Here is a 23,249-nt window from a genome sequence, read left to right on the forward strand (position 1 = left end):
CTTTTTCGCTTCTCCTTACATTTAGTTCAAAACTAGGTTCGGTTTGATGTTACGAAACATTCAGAAGTCCCACTGTTTCCCACAGGATGCGTTTCAGTTACAGAATTACTCAGAACCTCTAGGACGATATATTAAATTTTAAATATTCATTCTGGTTATAGAATGGCAGTATTATAAGAATGTTATATTTGGTATTAAAATTCGACCGAAAGCAATTCGATTATTTTCATTTTAACATTATGCTATAAATTACGCGATTCTCAAGAATACGACCTACAACCCGACAGGTTTTTACTTACATATGGACCCTGTAATAACCGTAGCCATTCCGTTCAAGGTACAGACATTTCCAGCACCCTAAAATTAAATAGCCATCATTCTCTCCCCACAAGTCCAGATTTCACCTTGGGTAACTGCGAAGCCCGTGTAGACTACTAGCCAATACTCTTCACCAGTCTTCACCAGTCTTTGACCTTCCCAGCTCCTACGGCCGTGACTCAGATGCCACTGTAATCCTGCCCCAGAACTTGACATCATTCCAAGGAAATTATGTTCCACCTTTGACCATAATTTCTGGCCCTCCCAGCGCCTTTCCTTACTCCTTGACTAAGTCACAGTCTCCTCTCTGATCTCTTCATCATCGCTCAGTTTACTCCTTCTCCTTAGTGCTCAGAGTATTCTCTTCACTGGTTCTGGACTTCCCTTTAGCCCCTACCCATCCTGGGGGCTTCAAAAGCACACTGTGAATCGTGATCATTAGCAGCGTGTAAGCCTGTCCCAGATCTCTCTACTGAGGGTCTCTTAGAGACCAGGTCTCAGTTTAATCCATCTTTGTATCTCTGGTGCTGAGCAGGGTACCTGGCTGATATCCACATGCGGGAAATGGATGCTGGATGCATGCGTAAGAGATGCAGGAATGTGAGTGGACGGGAGGACTTCCTTTTCTATCCTTGTCCTCAGATGGACATGACTGTGACTCTCTCTCAGGAACCCAGAGACTCCCTCACTCCCTGCCCCCGCAAAGTAGAACGTAATCCTGCAGGATTCCAAAGGCACTTGAATTGCTTCAGGGTCATTATTATGACCATCCATTATCTGGATATCAGCAAAGAACAGATGCTAAAGTCAATCGAGCTTCCTGGGTGACAATGCTGGCTGAATAAATCTACCCTGCACGATATACAGAAAACCACCAAAACATGGAGACATGAAGAAAGTTTGGTGTCAAGCTGGAAATGCCACGATCTGGGGAACTGTCGATCAGAGAAACGCTGCAAGAGTTTTACGTTGCTCGCAAAAATCAGGCAAGATTTGCCATTGAGCCACTGTAGGGAAACCCAACTAAACACTCCACAGATGCGGGTCCAAATGCTCAATTAGCATTCCAGAACATACCCCGGGAGTTTCAAAGAGCCAGCACTGTCATGTCATTACAGGAGGGGAGATCTTATCCCAGCCGGCCTCTTTTATTATCCAAGGCTGTGAAAAGCTCTCTGCGAGGCGCTGGGAAACACTCGACCTCCCTGCGTGCCACCGTCTACTTCCAGCCAGGAGTCACCATGTCCCTTTCTGGGATCTTTGAAAATCTCCCATGCTATTCTTGCTCCTCAGTGAGATTTCATCGCACCTTCGATATATAATTGTGCATTACACATGAATTCCCCGTTTCTATTTTTATTTAAAAATGGGATTTTATGGGCAAGCCCGCGCATGACTGCCGGGGGTTCATCTTACGGATTTTTGACACATCTGTTGTCTTCAGCGACTAGGCAAACACGGCGAATGAGATGCAGAGCCCAGAAAGGCGTCCTTGTCGTAAGCGCTGAGAACCGCACCCAGATTCCGCTGTGACAAATAGACTCCACCTGCAAATTTCTCGTTTATCATGGACATTTAGATATGGATAATAGGTGTTCAGGCGGTGGATTTGCAGACGGAATCATACTGCGATCATAGTAAAACAATGAATCTAGCTAGTAAAATTAATAAATCAAGCCTTGCAGGGTTATTGACATTAAATTGTAAAAAAAAAAAAAAGAGAGAAAAGGCTGTATGTACTGAGTGTGTGGAAGGAGGGGCTATTTCTCCACGAGTCCCTAAACGTCAGTGAACAACCGCGTTCGTATACAGCCCAGGTAGCCAGTGGTAAAAACGTCCTTCACGTGGGTTTCCCTTGCTTTGTAAATACAGGTGTAATGGGTCTTTAAAGGGCCATTCGGAATTGCCATCGCCTTTCTGTCTGAGCATGAGTAATCTAATTTTTCTGCAAAGCAGGTTGCAGCTTGATTGACAGGTCTCCGAGGACCATCCTGGATGTCGGCATCAGTGAAAATGAGTTCTGAAGCATAGTCACACCCCCACGCACGCGTGGAATCCCAATCACCCACGGCTCACAGAGCCATTTGCCCCGTGTCTTGTTGCTGACAGATAATATATTCATTTGCTTCTGGCAAAAAAAAAAAAAAACAGCGAGAAACCGTTGGTGCATATTGATGGCATCCTCAAGGAGCTGTAATTGGGAGGAGTGATACCCTGCTTCTGGACACACCAGGGGACCTCAAGCTGGTGTCATTCTCCTTCGCTCTGCGACCAGCTGGAAAAATGCACCCCCAAACTGTCAGGTGACCAAATCACTCTTTCTTGTTAGAACTGGAAAATTAAAATCTATCTCTCTGACTGAAAGAGGATTTGCTTGCCAGTGCCGCTAAGTATTTTAACTGAGAACTAAATATCCTCTGATTAAAATTACTTGCTGAGAGGAACACATTGGCTTTGGTGTCTGCTTCTGCTGTGTTTGAATAACATGCGCTGAAAGCATGTTCTTCTGGATTTAAATATTTGACATAGGAGTTTAAAAAAAAAAAACAAATGATACGATGAAATTTTAATATTAAAGTATAGGACTAAGTCTGCTATGGAGACTTTAGCCATGAGCGAAGCTGAGCTTCAGCTGATTGAAGAGCATAAGCGATGTATCTGGAGGCCCCAAACATTTTCTGATTGTGAGTTAAATTAAGGGGGGAGGGGGGACAGCCAATCCTCCAGAAACTCAAGCAGCTACCTGCATTCAGCTCTGATAAGCCGTTTCCTGCTAATCCAAGTTGGATACTTAGTACTGTGGCATCTGTGCTAAAAGCTGAGGACTTTATTATGTGAATTATGTTGGATAAAATAACTTCACTGGGATATACTTATTTTTGCTTTAAGAACAGTTCATGTATTTGGGTGACTTTATTTTCTATAAAACAGCTATTTTTGCGGAGCAATTCGAGCTTTTGAAAATATCTGGGAAAGAACTGCTTTGTGTAATAACACGCACCTACCCCACGTGCTGCATGTGCAATACAATTTCTTTCTCCCTTTTTAAAAATCTCCCCGCGGTATCTAGTGTATAACAGGTGCCCAATAAACTATCGGTTATAATGGTGACCAAATCAAATTAGAGAAAATGAAATGCCTCGCCGTGTGTACCACTGGGCTGTCCCAGAATACATTCAAAGCAGCGCGATTAAATTATGATATACTGGACACCGACATTAAATTCATTAAAGAGTGATCACATTCTCTGTTACGGCCCCGCATGCCAAAGAACGTACGTGCCAACCGCCAAGTGCTTTTTGAAAGGGGACGAGTCACCGCATGGCTTAGCTGGTTTTCCTGGAGGTCAAACTGGCCTGTCCTGCCACGCCTGACAATCACCATCCTCCAGAGGGCAGCTTAGCCCTCTCCCCAGAGGAGATCGCAGAGCCCCAATCTGGAGCTTGGAACTACCAGTACCATCTAAAAGCACAGAAGCGTGTCTATGGCCTTATAGGAACATAGCTGGGGGAATGGGGTCCCTCCCAGGCCGGGGCCCCTCACGAGTATTTCTACACATGCACCTTGATTTCCAATCTAATATCTCCCCATCCGCATCTCAACCCCACAACCAACCACACCTACAAAGTATAAATGTGACTGTGTAAATATGCATGGACGTGCATATACATTTGCATATATAAATTGATTCCTTTTACAATTCTAATTTGCATAAGATCAACAAAATGGCATCAAAACGCCATCTCATTTTATTAAAAAGGCGTTTCAAAGCCGTCGTATCAATGTAGACGTCCTCCAGTAGGTAATGTTGGTTCAGTGATTCCAAACTCTCACTAACACCTGGTCGTTTCAGACTTTTCAAAATTTCATTTTCCACCTCGTTTTGCAGCCGTACGCATTTTGTTTACATTCATTTGTCTAAACCAAGCGTTTAACAGGAAGTGTTTAATATTTCATCCTGCACCAAGGTGCTGGAAGTTTCAGAAGTGCTCAGCAGTCACACCGCAGAAACCAAGTGTGTCACTCAGGAAAAAGTCAGAAAACAGAGGTGTATCGAATGCAAGGGATCGGTTGCTCAGGAGACAGAAGGGTGCAGAAACGAAGGAGAGAGGACAAGTCTTGGAGCCACCAAAGAGGAATGAGTGTCACCCGGATGAGGAAGCTGCCATCGCCCCCGGCCAGACCCCTGAGCCTGACTGTCTCTATATCACTGAAGGGTCAGGCAGCGTGTGCCGGGGCCAGGAAGAGGCACCGGGGGCTGTCGCCGGCAGCAGCTTGGCTACATGTTCCTCTCATCTTCCGATCTCATGCTAGTATCTTCTTCGCAGAACGAGATGAGAACCCAGCTGTCAAGAGTCTAAGAAATGTCGTTTGTGGGTATTTAGCCCCCTAAGCATGGATGAACGGGGATGGGTGTAAGGACAAACAAATGTCCAGCAGGCCCAGAGACCTAATCTTTCTCTCTGGAAGCTTTTATGATCTCATACCTGGCATTCTAAAATGTCATAATGAGGTGCCTTAGTGTAGGTTCATTCATTATACTACCTATTTGGTGGGCCACTCTGATGCAGAAACTCAATTATAGGGGGAAAAAATGAAGTAAATGGAACTGTATGTGTCAGCAAAAATAAATCTTATAATAAGAAAAAAGCAAGTTTCAGAACATAATATATATCATTTATATGAAGTTTGAATACGTGCAAATCAGTACTATATTTTATTTATGGGTACATTCTTATGTAATAAAAGTAGAAAGGCATGGAAAATTAAAACACCAGTTATGATTACCTTTTCAAAGAAAATAGGGAAACGAGATTAGGAAATTCTGTATATGGAATTTCAAGTTGAACACTGTTTTTTAAAGCTAGGTGGTGGGGACATGGTTATTTCCATATTATTACCTATACCATTTGGTATATCTCAAACATTTTATGGAAAAGAAAAATAAGAAGATTGAAAAATCAAGTCAGTTTCAAAGAATCAGGAATCATAATGGCTTCAGACTTCTTCCAAAGATCAGTGGAAATTAGAATACCATAGAACAATGTCTTCCAATATTGTGAGCGACTGAATTCCGATAGAAAATTCTATACCCAGACAAACAATCCAGCAAGCGGGATAGAAAGATAAAGGAATTTGCACTCAACTAATATCTCAAAATATTACTTCCCATGCAGCTTTTATCAGAAATCCATTTAAAGACAAGTGTTAGCAAGAAAAGAAACCAACAAATAGGAAGAAACGAGCTCTAGAAACAGAGGATCCAACACAGAAGAGACATAAATCAACTTCCTAGGATTACGGTGAAAAAAGATCCAGAATTATAGCTAGAAAGTGGGCCTAGGACAGGAGTCAACAAACTATGACAGCAGGAAGTCTGTGTAAATAAAGTTTTACGGAATGCAGCTATTGCCTTTCATTTATGTATTGTTTAGAGCTGTTTATTTTTTGTTGTTGTTGTTACTATAATGGTAGAGTCGAGCAGTTACAACAGAAACCTAAAATATTTACCATCTGGTCCTTTACAGAAAATGTTTGCAGATCCATGGCCTAATGTATACAATCTTCCCAATTTGGAGAAGGAAGCTGGATAGAGGTGTATAAGGGGGTGGGGGGATGAAACCGATAGATTCTATTATTGGATGTGTTTGCTCTTATTAAAAGGACGTGGTTCCATAGTGCAGTGGTTAGCACATCTGCTTTACACGCAGAAGGTCCTGGGTTCGCGCCCCAGCGAAGCCATGGTCCATGGTCTACGGCCATGACGCCCTGAACAAGTCCAATGTCTGATCTCGGAAGCTAAGTAGGGTCAGGCCTGGTTAGTAATTGGATGGGAGACCACCTAGGAAGACCAGGTGCTGTAGGCATAAATAATAATAATAATAATAAACAGAGCTTTACTACTTTGGTAAAGGATTTAAGGACAAATAAATGATAGGTGCATAGAAAATTAAGCAAATGAAAAATAATACAATTTTGAACTCACGAGAAAACCAAAATTTGCACAAGAGACTATTCATAACCATGGAACTCTAGGTAGCTTGTCTGTGAACTGTAATTCATAGGCATAATAATGTAAACGCTTCATATTGATTTAGCAATATGAGGAGGATGGAGGAGGTAAACATAAGTGAGAGAGAGAGAAGGTAAAAGAGAACTAAATACTAATCCTTCAGAGCAGGGTGTTAATAGATGACATATAAGATTGAAGAACTCGACATATAAAAATATGTTATTTAGAAATACAGAAGCAAATACGATAAATAAAAGTCTTTCATTATAAGACTTGTAGAAATATTTTTTTCTTTGTTAACTATACATTCGATGAAGATAAAACGTGTAATTTACAGTGAGGTGACAACATTGTAAGTGACTATATTAATTTGTGGAGGTCGATTTAGAATGAATGAGCAAAGAACCACGAACCGTGAATCATATGCCTGGGTTCTCCATGGGCTACACTCTGGGGCCTTCTTGCCCTCCATTTTTAAACAATGTACAAATAAAGACCAAATTAAGAAAAGAAGGAAAAGAAGGAGGGAAGGAGGGAATATAAGGGAGGGAGGAGGGCGAGAGAGAGAGAGAGAGACAGAAAGACAGAGAGTCAGAGAGACAGAGAGACAGAGAGACGGAGGGACAGAGAACAGAGAAATTGGATTCCACAAAGTTTCTCTGAAATTTTAGCCCCGTCTATTTCTCTGTGGAATGTTCCCGCTGAAAAGCTGATGGGCAAAGCAAGTAGGAAGTAGATTTAGAAAAGTGAAAATGTATCAGCTTATAATTTGGGTAGAAATTTAGGACACTGTTTATATTAGGATGCTGTTCATATTAGGATGCTAATTATATTTAGGATGCTGTTTGTATTAGGTTATTTTGGGTAACAAACTGACACGACGTGAGAAAGAGAATAACACTGTGAAAAAAAAAAAACTGCCTATAAGTCTCTGGGTAGCCACATACTCTGAAAAGAAATGAGGCTCCTTTAATACAAGAAACGTTCCAAGCATTGTGTCAACACTGATATTTATGCACATTCCAAAAGCCAGGGTGGATTGTTTATTTCACACAGTTAATTCTATTCTCATTTGTCACACATTGAAAAAAATATTGTTTCCACCAAAAAAAGAAAAAAAAAAAAAAAAAACAAGGGTTTTCAAACCAGGTCAGAATCGATGAAGAAAGTTGTGACTTCAAAATACACTGTGTGACAGATGTGAAAGGCCTGCTCTGAAGCAAGCGTACAGCAGGTAGGCCTGCGCACCTGTGCTCAACACACCTACAGGATGCAAATTTCAGGAGATTTCAATAAAATACCAGTAAGGAATGACTATTGTGTGTATACTCAAAACCGTTTTTCTTGGATTACCAAAATGATTTTTAACCGGCTAGAAGCTTTCGTTGAGAACTCGTTTTCTTGCCAGTTGATGTAAGAAGCTATTTCCCTGCCTCCCCACCCCCGACGTCCAAATCTAGCAGAGGACAGTATCAGCGTGGTTTTCTGGCACCCACGACACACTCTCTGGATCGACTCCACAACACCAACAGCTTGGCTTGTCACATCACTGGGCATTATTAGGAGAAAGGCTGTGGGTGACAGAAAAGCCATAGTATGTGATAACCTATGTTTCACTGCTCCCCGCCATGTGAGTACACATTCAGGAGCCTCCAAAAACTTCCCATCAAACGGCTCAGCAATATTGGCAAAACACACACCTGGTGAGAGACTTGCAGAATTTAAAAAGACATCTACCACTCGATATTAAGAAGACGAACAACCTGACTGAAAAGTGGGCGAAAACTTGAACAGACACGTATCCAAAGATGCAGACATAAATGCCTAAAAGATGCTCAACATTATTAGTTAATAGGGAATCGCAAATTCACACCACGATGAATTTGGTTCACTTCACACATACTAGAATGATTATAATGAATGGAAGAGGTGGAGAATCCAGAACTTGGTACCTCGCTGGTAGATTCGTAAAATGGTGCAGCCAGAATGTAAAACAAAAAGTTAAACACAAAACTTTCGCATGACCCAGAAATTCCACTAGGTATACAGCCAAGAAAAATGAAGAAACACATCCCACAAATGCTTGCACATAAACGCTCATAGCCGCGTTATCCATAATAGACCCAAACTGGCTAATTGTCCATCCGTTGGTGAATGTGCAGATAAAATACGGCACAGCCATATGCGATGAAACAGTATTCAATAATAAAAAAGATCAAACTGCTGATGCGTGCCACGTCATGGACGTCACAAACGTTATCCGGGGTGAAAGAATTCAGCCACAGAGATCACATGTCATATAATTACATTCCATATGCCCAGAAAAAGGGAATCTATAGAGATAGAAAATATATTTCTGGCTTCTCAGGACTGCAGGCAGGAACTGGGCAGGGTGAGGGGGCTGATTAACTTCCCATGGATATGAAAAATATTGGGAGAATGAAAGTATTCTAAAACTTATTGTAGTGATGGTTTCACCAGCTGGTAAAGATACGAAAAATCACTGAATTTTAGACTCGAAATGGATGAATCTTATGATACAAAAAATACCCTTCAATAAAGCTATTAGAAGACGAAGGAGAAGAGGGACGGATCTGCGCATTCTAGATATTTCATATGGACGTGACTATAAAATAATTGTACTTTCGTGTCTGGCTTATTTCGATAATGATTTCGCAACTTCATTCTGGAAGGTGATATTTAGGCAAAGGACATAAACGAACGGGGTCAGACCAGCGTCCAGGAGATTCGTGCAGCAGACTGGGTCTAAGACCAGGGTTTTGTCCTGAAAAGTATAGATCCTCGCACACAATCAAAAATGAACCACACTGAGACCGGTCTTCAGAGGAATCGCCCCCTGGCGAGCATCCTTCCATGCTACCAACTGATAGGGTCAAGTTCCAGATCCTGGCGTGGCACGCAAGGCCCTCCAGGACAGACCCTGGTTAACCCACAACTCCCACCCCTCCCGCTTCTGCACCGAGCTGCTCGTCATGCTTGCCCTCATCGCTTCTCCACTCAGGCCGCTGCCAGTGCCCGAACCAGCCCTCCTCCCAGCCCGGTCCCCTCCTCTATTCAGCCTGCCCTGGCTGACGCTTCCTAATCCCTGTGACGCCATGGGAGGCGACTATTCCTCTCATCACGTCCACCACGTGGTATCTCTATCCCGCTTAGTGTCCGTCCCTCTCTCTTAGTCTGCGGTGTCCCTGAGGTCATGAGCTGTAGGAAATTAATAATAATTATCACGAGGGGAGTTGCATGCTGACAACGACCCCACGAAGTAGGTACACCGATCATTCTCGTTTCCAAGAAGAGGCAACTGAGTCGTTGAGAGATGAATAATCTGCTCAAAGTCAAGCCAATGATTCGGCCCGAAGTCGTCTGACTCCTGAAGACAGGCTCCTAAACTCGGTAAAATCATTATATCGGGATCTGCCTTAAGGAGGGGGACAGAGGAAATACAAGGGGCTGTAGAGACACCAACGAATGCTCCTCCCCAGGCTCCTCTGCCCCCTCAGCCCTCGATGGTGGGTGACACTTTATTACAGGCAGGGAAATGCAGAGATCCAGGCCCTTCTGCATGACCTGCCTAAGACTCTCCACAGCCTGCTGGTCTTCTGGCTGCAGTAAAGGAGACAGAGATGGTGAAGAGTAGTATTGAGTACCTACTGCATACCTGGCAATGCTAAGAATTATAACAGTCATAATCTCATCTAATATTCCCAGCACCATGAGGTGAATATTATTGCAAGGTTCTAGGTAAGTAGCCTAACACTCGGGTGAGTTATGTAATTTGCCAAAAACCACAGAGATGATATGGCAAAGCTGGATAAAGGTCTGCCTGCCCCTAGAGACCATGTTCTTTCTCTGTCGTGCTACAGTTACTTGTGTGGCAGCGTCCAAAATACTCAATAACTCCCAGAGGAATCAAGGTCTCTGTCTCCAGTGGCTGTCAGCAAGTGGTGTCTTTCATCTCAGAAACTAAATCTGATCAACCTTTGTTAGAATGACTGAAAACACGACAAGGCGAAAAACTTACTGCCTGGATCTTTGAAAACTTCGAGAATTCTTATAGAAGGCTTTTTTTAAACACTAGATACATCAGCTCCCTTAAAACTATTCTCCCGAGTCCATTAAGGAACATGGAAATCGCAAGATTTCAAAACGTGATTTGATCGAAACTCAAACACTTCACTTCACGGGAGAAGTGATTTCAATGTTTGGGCTACCTGGCCCCTCATTCGACAATAAGAAAAGGTTGGGACAGAAGGCAATCATCCAAATTTCTGCCATATTTTATTGTAGCTTTGCTTCTTGCCTACCTTTCTCGCGACAGCTGGTGCTGGCTGCACCGACCTTGACTCGAGATTGACCACCGTCCATGAGCTGAGTCCATGAGCACAGCCGAGTTAATAAGAAATTCGCTTCTGTTTATTTGTTATACTTGACTGGCATAGGATATTCCATATGCTTTGCAAGTCAGTTCAAAACAGCAAGATCTCTTTCAAATAATACAACGGAACGCCTTACAATGGAAAGCGTAATGCAAATAAGAAGAAGAATTATTTTGTTACAAACCAAAGTACAACGGAGAAAAAGAAAAGAAGCCAGCCTACAAAGTTACCTTCATTCCAAGGATATCTACCTTCTGGCCATTTCAAAAAAGGGCCAGAGCCTGTCATAGCCACGTCGAGTGCAGGCCCAGCCCCCTCCCCCTTCCCCGTTGGACCTACGCATTTAAGAATTCTGCAAATGAGTGTTCATGGTTCACAGGGCGTTCGATCACAGAAAATTAGTTGTTGATCTTTGGATGCCTGCAGGCTTGCAATCTGGGCTACAAGTTTATCCCTTCTAGGGAAAAAAAAAAAAAAAAAAAAAGGCGGAAGGACGAGACAAGAGGATGGAACCAATACAAGCATCCGTAGCAAGCTAATTGGACCCTCGTGGGCCACCAGCAGGCACGAAATTAAAACAAACACAGCCTCGCGTTGTGCTCTTTCAGGTCCGGCCCTATCGGCTTTTCCCCTGCCCCCTTCCCTGGCCCCCTCATTTTCAAAAGACCTCATTATGGGTCCTTCTGAAGGATCACAAGCCAGTTTTCATTTAAGAAGAATAAGGTGTTTTCGCCTCCGATAACTGGAGACGCTGTTAGAAGTTGGTAATTAGTATGACTTGTTAATGGAGTTTGGCTATGATTAAGCAGTGATTGAGTGTGAGTTTGGTGCCTGTCACCGGGTAAGCCTGGGAGGGTGAGCGATGTTTAATGAGACACCTGTTGTTGGGAGCCCACTGGGGTTTGTTGCGGCTGATTGACACTTGGATGCAGTGTGCTCGGTGGCGGGGGCTGGGCTGAGCCTGGCAGGTGGTTGGCATCACAGCAGAGCCCGCCACTCCCAGCAAGTCAGGGCTGGCTGCGTTTCCGGAGCAGACCTTCCCCGGCTGTGGTCACATGTCCCGCATGATCTAGGCTGGCTGATGCTGTGCCCTTGCAGGAGGAATCGGCCTGTGTGAAGTCTTCCCTGGTCCCTGCTCCCCACCAAACGCCGGGCTGGGCACTGGGCACTGTTCATCCAGCCGCTCCTGTTCCCAGGGTATAGATGAGGAAACCGAGGTAAGAGAGGTTAAACAGTTCACCCCAACTCGCACAGCACCTTCGGGGCCAGATGCTCTGTTTCAGAGATGGCACCTCTCAAACCTTCAAAGGATCCCAGGGGGGCATGTTAAAATGCAGATTCTGATTGCGTAGGTCTGGAGTGGGACCGGAGAGCTCCCAGACACTGCCCACACTTTAAATATAAGTCTATAGAATCCTTTCTGTATTTGAGGCCAACAGAACCCATAAGAGACATAGGCCTGTCGTACATTTCAATGTCATGAGTAAGACCACATTGCCCTTTTTCAAGAAGTGAGAGAACGGATATGCATGAGACAACTATACCTTATCTTTGTCCAAAAATAAAGTCTGATGCCGAAGGTATTTGGGAGCTCTCACCTAAGCATGGGGTGGCAGGGGCAAGTGGCCACATCGCAAAACGGGGAAAGAGTGAAAAAAATCCAGGAAGCCCGCACCGCACGCTGTTATACAGGCAGAACTTTTCCAGGAGGGAAAGAGAGTCTCGTCTTGGGGACAATGTTCTTTCAAGATGTCGAGAATTCAGCCTCAACCATCCACCTTTACACTTGACCCTGCCCGATGCCCCGTCCAAACGCACTTGACAAACACCACCCTTTCCAGGTCAGCGACCAGGGCTCAAGTTGAAAACGGTGCTTTGTTCTTTTCTGACAGCTGCTTCAGGCTGAATCTTGAGTCAAAACACATGTGGGAAGTCACAAAGGCACCCACAGCCAGCTGGGCCAGCTTAGGCTCAGGCGGAGGGGCACCAGGCCTACACCTGACCTTCCCGGTGACTCAGCTTACAATTCAGGCCACATTTTTTTTTTTTTCAGATGTTCAGATGAAGCTTTTCTGCACTAAAAAAAAAAAAAGGACCCACAGTCCAGCAAAAGTTTGGGCTAACGTGGATATAGTTTGGTGAATACAAAAACACTTGAAAACAGAATCATCTCAGATGCCTTTGGGTCCCGACAGTAATATTAAAAACAGATAAAACTTCATGGGTAATTCACAAAACAGGAAAAATAAGCAAATATGAAAATAGCACTTTGTCTTAAATGTCATAGAGAATGGAGCATAAAAATGGTTTTGTTCTGAGTGTCCAGATGACCATGTCACGTCTTGGCTTCTCCCAACCGAGGGAGGCCTGGCCTGAAAGAAACACAATCTTCTATCAAGTATATTTTCCTTGTCTCGAAACAGTCAGGGTGTTCTTTTATTTTTCTAGGGAAAGTAAAATATTTAGCTGATGGGGGTCGATTAAAACAAATCACATTAACCACAATTCGATCTAACAAAAGGCAAGACTCAGAAAATAATTCATTTTGAATTTTTACACATATTTGCGTTCTTTACATTCGTACCCGTGACGCCGGAGTGTGAGGTGTTTTTGGGGGTAATGTGCATGTGACATTCCAAAATAAAAGCATGCTTTAGGCTTCTAAGAGGATATCGGCGTTGCAGATAAGTCTCTCAGGAGGAATTCAGTAGGTATTTTGGTGAGCGTGGGGTAAGGGGACATCGAATACCAGAAATTCGCAGGAGATGCAGATAGGGCTGATGAAAATCCTTTTCTATTTAACTGTTAAAATTTTCAAGTACCACAAGGGGCTCCATCGCAAGGATCCCATATGAAAAGGGAATATGCAAGATGCTTTAGGATAAAGTGAATAAACAGCAGATCCGAAGACAGATGGGTAGGGCAGAGGAGCGCAGTTCTGCCAGGACTAGCTGTGTGGCTCGGACCCGCGGCGTAACATCTTTGGGCCTCAGTTTCTCCGTTAATAATCTGGAAGCAGTCGAATTGTCTTGAAATCGTGCTAGGATGGCTGCACATAAGGTATGGGAAGTCCCTGGCATACGGCAGACACTGGATGAACTGCGGAGAGGGTGTGTCTTGATCACGGTCCCACCCAGCACACCCCCAGCTGGTCAACACCCCCATGTCAGCACCTCGGAGAGCACCCATCCACCCATCCACTATGCAGGTGGACAACAAAAGAGCTCACCAGGGGCCGCCACCTCTCCCTTGGACGATTCGTTCCGATTTTCTAGATGACCATCTCATGTCTTGGCTTCTAACTAACGGGTCTCCCTGACACGCCCCTCCCCCGACCTCTGAGACCTAGGTCAGATCGGCAAATAAACGATCACTAAATGAATAAATAAACGAATGAATAAGTTCCTGACACACAGTAGGCCCTCCGTGGCTGTTCGTTGACTGACTAAACTGAATCAGTTCTTTGAATAAGGCCTCTCTCTGAATAGGAATCTGTCTCCATGGCTTTTGACCGCAGCATGTCCCAGGGGGGAGGCATCAAAAATGATTCAGCCACTGGGAAAAACTGAAGCCCAGAGAGAAAAAAAAACTGATCAGGGTAAGAGGAACAACCTCGTTCCTGCTGCCTCTTCACTGTGCCCACCGCCCCCCAACGACTTCTGGGCAGAGAGTTAGGGCCGGAGCGGTATCATCACTTGACTGAAGCTGGCCTCTGTGTCTGTGAATGTCGCAGACTCCCCTACAGATCCCGCAGGGAGGAAGGAGCAAGGTCTTCTTTATTCCTCAGAGCAGAATAACAAAAGGTGACAAACCTGGACTATTTCCAGCAAAGCCCCCTGAACGAAAGGCCACCATGCGCTGAGTGCTGGCCGTTCTCCGGGGCTTGCTCAGTGGGCCCTTCTTCCTGACGTGGGTACACGATGATTCAACGGGCACTGTCCAGACTGTCTGGCTGGGAGAGCAACATTCTGGACGTGCCGGGACGCTGCTGCCAGTGTCTGCCCCGTAAGCGCTCCGTGCAGAAAGAGCCACAGGTCCCAAGCTGGGTAGAGTCCCCAGCCAAAAGGGCAAAAGTGCATGGAGCCTGGTCTAAAGGGACAGAGAGCCTCCTCTACCCGCCTCGGCCACTGGGGCAGCGTGTGGAAGAGGCTGGCCTCGCTGGGAACCCACTGAGCTTGATCCCAGATGAATCGGAGCCAAAGCCAAGGGACCTGAACACATCCCCAGAGGTGGAGGATTTGGGATACAGAAAAGAAGCCCCCGGCTCAGGCGGCTGGGGTTCAGGGTGGGGTTCAGGAGTGCGGGAGTTTCCCGGCAGGGGGCCAGCCGAGGTGGGTCATGCTGATGAGCCCCGGCAGAGTCAGTGCCGAGACCTCGCAGCGTGACCTGGAAAGCCTGCCCCTTACACATGTCACTAAATGTTCAGTGACGTGACATGATGCTGAGGTCCGCCACAGAGCAATAAACTGCGTATCTAATTCACAAGCCAGGGAGTGGGTTTCATCATTCCCAACTGATCCTTTTGGTTTTTCCCTAAAGTTCCAAATTAAAAAAAATAAATAAAGTCAGGCTGTCATTTTCAAGGGCTTTGTGGCACCTGTGGATATTTACCGGTTTTATGATTAAGATCTCAGAGCATGTCCAGAATTGGTAAAAGAACTTTCAGCATGTGGCCTGAAGCGGGCCTATGCCCATCAAGGTGTACACACATGCCAGGGTACCAAGCATCACCTATGTTATGTAATTGAATCCTGGGAGTTAGGCATGGTTCTCTCCATTTTGCAGATGACGAAGTTGGAGAAATCAGGTATCTAGTAGCCAACTAGGGCGGCCATGACAAAGCGCCACAGCCTGGGTAACTTATACAACAGAAATTAATTTTTCCACAGTTCTGGAGGCTGGAAGTCCAAGATCAAGGTGTTGGCAGGTCTGGTTTCTCCTGAGGCCTCTCTCCTTGGCTTACAGACGGCCTCCTTCTCTCTGTGTCCCCATGAGGTCTCTCCTCCGTGTGCCTCCCCCGGTGTCTCCCCGTGTGCCCAAATTTCCTCTTTGTAGAAAGACACCAGTCAGGTTGGTGATGGCCCCCTTCGAAGGCCTTGTTTCAACTCAATCACCTTTGTAAAAAAGCCTTATCTGCAAATACATTCACGTTCTCAAGTACTGAGTGAGAGTGAGGCTTTCCGCATATGTGTGGGGGACACGGCTCAGACCACAGCAGTGGCCATAACACTCTGGTCGGCCTGGGACGCTCGGTGCAAGCTCGCTGTCCCAAGCCGACCCTCGCATAGCACCCGTCGACTCTCGATCCTTCGCCCCCGTCCGAATGATCAGTTCTACGCTCGCTTCATTGCGACAGCAGGATCCGCAAACCATCTCGAGAAGAAAGGGACAGATGGGGTCTCAACCGCCCTTCCTGCCTCTCAACTACTTCGTGTAAATCTGCGACTCCCCCACGGGCACGGTGCTGACCTGGCGCTTGGCAGGACGTGGCTGTGACTGGGCAGGCAACAGGCAGGACACGGCTGGCCACGGCACCGCATGGCTTCTCCCTGCTCCAGAACGAAGTGGCTCGTGCAGACGAACGTGGGAAGACGGGCATTTCTCTGTCTCTCTCCTCGGTTTCGTTTTGGCTGGCCGCACCTTACTACGGTTCTTTTGTTTCAAAACGAAGCACGTTCTCTCCCTCCGAAATTAAGAACGGAAGCAAGTGCATGTGTCCAGGAGGATGCCACGCGAGCACCTGGGCTACCTCGGCGGGTGGTGCAGCCTGAGCCTCGTGCCAGGCTTCTGCTGTTGTTGGCTGCACCCCCCGCCCCCCAGGAAGGCCCGGCAGCATATGGTGCTTCTCTCACCTCTGCAGCGGGATGCTTCTCCCCCAGGGAATGTGTGTGGGCCCCTCACTGGGACAGCTGCTGTGTCCCCTGACAGGCTACAGGATGCATGTGGCTGGGCTCTGCCTCTGCGAGGAGCCAGCTCCGTCTTTTAACAGTTCATTCAGCAGAGAAACAAAGATGGTGCCCCGCGACTGTGACGGATTTCGTCTGGGGCGCGAAGGAGGGGCGACTCCGGGAAGGCCCGCGAATCCCACGGGCCAGCCCAACTCTGCTGACTTGACCTCGTCTGTTCCAATTAACCATAATAAGATGAGAATGATGACAAGAGCTTCCATGTCTGTGTGCTCGCCATGTGCTAGGCTTTGTGCCAAGATCTTTAAAATCAAATTCTAATCTAACCATGCAAACCTGCGAGGCTCGTCTCCCAGGCAGGGAGCGGCAAATCTGAACTCAGGCCTGCCTCTCCTTCTGCAGATCCTGGTACCTCTTTTGCTGTATTTTGTAATTACTGTTAGGGCGAGCTTCCTAAAATGCATTCATAAAGTCATTTTTGCATGAAAGAATGACTCACTCCTGTCTGTAGTACGGCATCCCAAAACATTTTCCAAAGAATCCTTCTTCTAAAAAAACTTTTAATAAATGTCCTGGCTTCCTGCCTTGACCCTTCTCCAAACGAACAGCAACAAAGCTTTGTGACCTTTTGTGTCAGAGATGATGCGTGCTCAGTTTTACTTTTCCAGGACTTCGCCGAGCCTGCAGTGTGTTAGCGTTAACTGTGAATCTCCATGAAAAAGAGACGGCATAGGCTGTTTCCCAAACTGAGTACCCGGTGGAACCCCATCTCTTTCTGAGAACCTCATGGGCCTGGTCGACCAGGTGACATCCTTCTGGAAATGCTAGCTTCCCAATGCCTCTAGCTTGTCAACATCCATCCTCCTCCTGTAATTCATTCCGGCTCACCAAGAGCACCTGGCCCATGTTCCGACTGTGTGCCAAGCACGAAGTGACACTAAGCCTGCTCGACGGTGAGTGTTCCTTTTTAATGCTGAAACCGTTCTGTGCTCACCAGCTAGACTGCAAGCTCCACGTGGGGCTATCTCCAGCCCCGCTTTATTTGTACTGGGACCATGATTCCGTCCAGTCTGGCCTTCATGCAGGGTGACCGACGTGTCCCAGTTTTCCTGGGTCTAGCTGGTTTCAGCACTGCGATCCTACGTGACTCAGAAAACCACTCAGTGCCAGGCAAACCAGGGCCGTCGGTCACCTACCTACCTGCCCTGCCACGGAGTGAGGTTTTTGCAGCCTACATCTCAATCCTGTGCCTGAAATGTTCTTACCCCGTGGTTGGTCTTTGAAGGCCAAGTTCAAAAGCTTACATTTCCTTCTCACATTCCTCATCGTAGGCTTCTCTCCTGACGAGTCTGGCCAAGTCCCTCAGCCTAGCGACTTAACTAATCACTCACTGACTCGCGGTCTAGCTCTCGGTACAGCTGACTCCCTCCTGGGTGACTCTTAGGGCGCGGCCCAGCTGCGCATATCCACGCCTCTCACCTGTGCTCAGCACGCTTCCTTACACCGGGCAGGCATCGAACGGGCAGACGCTCAGCGAGAATGTGCTGATGGTCAGTTCGCTTCTGATCTCGGGGCGGACCCGATCTAGGAAGGCTGCAGGGCAGGCAGGAAGGAGCACAGTGGAGCATCTGGAACTGTCTGCACTCATCCTATTCCAGCGAAAAACTCAGTAAATAACACTAAATGCGCCAGCTGGGGAGCACCCCGGAGCTCCTCTGTGCAATGTACAGGGCTGTCTATCACCGGTTAGTTACGTGTCCGTTTCTTTCTGGAGCGGAGGACCTCACTGATGTGTGCAGGCTGCAATTGGCAGCAGGGCAGAAAGCCTCCCGGGATGGGAGACAGTCATCCTACACACCACTCGGTCCTTCAGAGTAGATGTCATGATGCGCCTGGCCTGGGAAATTGCAGAGGCCACATTTTTTTTTAAATGAACATAGTGAATAAAAAGTCAGATTCGCCAAAGCCAAAGCAAGGCACACTTGAGCGGTCACTAGAGCGTTAGGGAAGACAATGAGAGATGAACCCCCTTTCACGGTGACTTGGCTGTTCTCTCAGAAGTGATCCCATGCAACCAGGCACAGTGCAGACGACAATGGGGAGCCTTCGAATCTAAGGATCTGGTGGAGCTCCTGCTTATTTTTCCAAAAAAAAAAAAGGGCAATCTTTTCAAAAAATCGAAGTAACATTGTTTTCCAACCTGCATCAACTACAAGAAAGGAAGCCTTTCATTTTGCTTCTGATTGTCGTATTTCACATTGATTTTCAGGAAGCTGCTATACTGAGAGAAGCTATATAGATCGAAAACTCTCTCTGTATGTGTATGCGTGGGTATAAATATATACACACAGACACATATATGTATAATACATATTTATTTTAATTGTTTTTATTATTATTTATACCATACTACATTTATATATAGCACATTATATGTAATGTATTAATCTTATATATTTGTTTATATATAAATACATCATATTTATCTATTTATATGTACCATATTTATACATGTTTATACTATATATAGAGAGACAGAGACAGAGAGAGGTGGAGACCAAAGCCTATCCAAGTACAGTCTGTCTCATTACCCAGGTAAGCACATGTCACTTTGGCAAAAGTCAGGTCGACCGCTAGGCCCCTCTCCTCACCAAAGTCAGTATTCCTCTCGAGTCATAGGGACTTGACCTAAGGTCAAGATGCCCAGTGGCCCGCCTTCTCATAGGCCAGCTCAACGACTCATTAAGAGGAAAGACGTGTATTTCCAGGATCCTGCTGTATTTTTTGATCAAATGGAGATACAGTAAATATAACGGACGTTAATGTCACTTGTAAAGTTTGCAGGAAAATAGAGCCTGGTTTGGGGCATCTACTTTTCAAAGGTTTAGAAACTCCGTGCATCGAAGAATGCACTATTAGTGTTGGTATTTCTCCAATTTTCAACATCTCTAGCAAAATTCTTCAAACAGACTGAAGGCTCTGTGTATCGCATGGTGGCACCAGGAAAATCGGAATGCTATAAATCGAACGATGTCATCTGTTTCCAAAGACTACCGCTATACTAGAGCGATGCGAAAATAATAATAAAAGCGAGATATTTCATGGCAAACTTTGGGGGTGAGGTTAGGACTGTCATCTCTGAATCATCTCGGGGTAAACGCTACAGCGAATATTCTCGGGGCAAACGGGAAACGGGCTTAAACTACCATTAGCTTGAATAAGTACTTAAAACTATCAGATGAAATAAATAAAAGCATTTAGATTTTCTTTTTTAATAGTAGAAGGAAGAGTATAGAAAAAATGCTTAATAAGCAAAGAGCGAAGAACAGACTCGAATTCTAGTCTCTGGTGTGGCCCTGGGCTAGCTCTGTGAAAATATGCAATTTAACAGTCCATCAGACTATAAAGAAGTGAAAAAAAGTATGAATCAATTAATTAGCATTAATTCAGATATTATTTTCTCTTATAGATATCCAGTCTTAGAGAGAACTACAGAATTGTTTTTAATTACACAAGTAGTAAGTGTTCATCGTAGAAAAATAGAAAAGAATTTCGACCTTTCTCCCCCAACAAAAATAAATCCCTAAAATCCTAGTACCCAGAAATAACCAGGCTTAACACTGTGGTGTTTAGCTGCCTGAATATTTTCCTATGCAAAAATACCAATACACATTCACATAAATGAGATACTGTATCTCAGTTTCGTAGTCACATAGCTGGTGAATATATTCATTAGTATAAGTTTTCTAGGGTCCAGGTTGGCATGATGTATCAACAGCCTTAGAAATATATGCATTCCTCAATCTAGCAATTCCGATCTAACCAAGTAATGAACAAACGATACAAAAATGTAAATAAAGGATGTCCACTATAGCATCGTTTAGAATCGATTTGAAAAAAGGGATACAAACCAAGTGTCCGAAAAACAGGTTTCTGTCAGATAAATCATATGATACATTCACACAATGGCAGAGAAGCCTGTGTTTAATGATGATACCCAAACATGTATTTAGGAATAGGAAACACTACTACTATATATGACCTGTATTTGAGGCTTCTCCCCTGATGACTGCAGGTAAGAGAATTTACTAAAATGCTTGCTTTAAAAAGCCACAATGGAGCCGTCGGGACGGCACAGCCCGGATCTGGGCTGCTGACGACAGTTCTGGCTCCCTCCATATGCTCTGCAGCTCCCAGAAATGGCAGGCTAACATTTCCCTCCTGCTGGCATTGGGGGGCTGGCTGCAACTGTCACTGTTTCCTCCCAAAGCCTTTGCCCACCCTTCCCGCGGCCAGACAGTCACATTCTTAAAGCCAGAGAATTAAAAAGCGGCTGCGTGGCCCTCCTGTACTTTCACAGTGGCGGCGGCCACCCTTCCTCTGGGGATGGGCACGGGCTGACTGTGGCAGGCGGGGCAGAAGGCGGGCGCAGCAGGATGAGGGAGGCAAGGCGTGGGAGCGTGCAGGGACATCCGGCAGAGGGGAGGGTCACAGGGACGGAAGAAACCGGAAGAGAGCAGGCTCGGGGGGCTAGAACAGGACACGGGAAGCAGTAATTTTAAAAGAATCGTAAAAAGCACGAAAAGGAGATTGCTTTCCTTTGGTGGCGTCACTAACGAATGAAGGCGGGAGCTCAAAGCAGAGCCAGTCACGTTCTGAACTGGTCTTTGATACCTGGGGAGGACACGCCCACTTTCTTTTACCTCTCTCTCTACTTCCTTCTCCATCAACCCTTTTTCGTTCTCCTGATCCGTTTATACAGTCTCCCATCTCTATTTTCATAGTCCGGCTAAACATTCACAATGCCCAAGGGAGTATTAACAAGATGGGGACCAAGTTGAGAGAAGGGCTGCTGGTCTACCCAAGCAGGGGGACCGGGCAGACACTCTGCCTCCCCCGAGCGCTGTGATTGACGTGCTGCCCTGCAGTGGGGTGAGCGCAGACTAAGGGTGACTCTCATCCTCTCCCGGTCAACCCGGTGTTGTGGTTTCGCTGTACCCGTCTTGTGTTGGACATGGTCTGGCTCGCTCTCATACATTCGTTTCTGTGTTATCCGTTCACGGACTCCAAGTATGCTTACCACATGTGGACTCTCAACACCCGCTTTCTTTCTATGGTTTGGAAAACTACTCAACAGCCAGCTGAACTGACGCAACTCGTTGTTTAAGGTGGAGCATACGTTTTCTCGATATCTCTATATTTTCCGCTTCTATACTTTCTCGATAACGATTCACTAATTTACCTTCTAATGAATAGATACAGTAAATCTGAGATACAATCAAAAAAATAAGAAGTCTACCCCGGGATCCCCCTCAGCCTAGCGGTACCCGCTGCCCCCACATCATGCATTTTTCTGTCCCCAGCCACCACGAGGCCATTGCTGGGTGCAGCTCTTGCTGGCCTGGTGCTTTTGTACTGTCCCTGGCTTCTGATTTCTTAATTAGAGGCGGTAAAATGCAGAAGGATCACAGAACTGACGGAGAATGTAGATCACTACGTTCCGTAATTGAAGAGGAGCCGACACCACCGCTTCAAGGCGAAAGAAGGAAATTCGATTAACTGAGAACCTACTATGTGCCAAATGCTATGCTAGATGCTCACACGCACCATGAACCATTATCCCCTGGTGCAGACGGAGCACGCATGTGACAAGTGGCTTATGGGTACCCACAAGGAGCATCAGCAGGGGGAAGTCAAAAGGCTGTCACCCCAGATACACAGGCGCTTACGATAATAAAAACAGTGTGTGTTTATTAAGTGCTTACCTAGAGCCAGGCTTTGGGTCAGTCTCTCTAAAATTCAAGGCCTCAAGTAACAGAACTGCTTCAGAAACAGGATTTAAGGGTTAAAACGATGACTCCTACATCATGAGAGAGATGTCGAATGATGAGCGTATTCAATTAAATGACTTTTAAAAGTAGTTATCCATTGGTATACAGGATGCCTACCTATTGGCCCAAGTAAGGATTAAATCTCATTTTCTAAACACTGTGGATGAAGTGAAGTTTATTACAAGCAAACAATAATAATTTGTTTAAAGCTTCCTAATTCTGGAATATAATTAATACTAGTAATCATATAATTGATATTTAAGACATGACGTAGTCTACGGCCATGGCACCCTGAACAAGCCCGATCCCGTCTGATCTCGGAAGCTAAGCAGCGTCAGGCCTGGTTAGTACTTGGATGGGAGACCACCTAGGAAGATCAGGTGCTGTAGGTGCAAAAAATAAAAAAATATAAGGGATTGTAAGCTGTCAAGGCCCTTGCAATCTATGAGGTCAACCAAGGGTTGCCTCACCTAAAAAAAAAAATTTAAAAATAATAAATAAATAAAATAAATGTAAAAAGACATGACATGAATTATTACTAGTATGAATTATGATAACTTTTGAGTACAATGCTAAGTACATTCTACAAATCGTCTCATTCATTACTCCTAGTAATCTATACAAGAGGTTCGATGGGTCTTATTTTACAGGTGGAGAAACTGAGGCATGGAAAGATCTTCACCTGTGCCTGGTTTCAAACATGATGAGTGGCAGAGGTGGGACTATATCTTACTTCTACTTGGTTCGAAGCCGACAGTGTCCTGACCCGTGACCACACCAACCAGAT

General features: G+C 45.5%; 1 pseudogene; it reads left to right on the forward strand.

Moving 5' to 3' along the window:
* The first annotated feature begins 22,735 nt into the window (after window positions 1-22,735).
* On the forward strand, window positions 22,736-22,854 carry LOC120587371 (uncharacterized; annotated as a pseudogene).
* Window positions 22,855-23,249: the final 395 nt, after the last annotated feature.

The sequence above is a fragment of the Pteropus medius genome, unplaced genomic scaffold, assembly GCF_902729225.1.
Source record: "Pteropus medius unplaced genomic scaffold, Ma_sr-lr_union100, whole genome shotgun sequence".
NCBI classification, from domain to species: Eukaryota; Metazoa; Chordata; class Mammalia; order Chiroptera; family Pteropodidae; genus Pteropus; species Pteropus medius.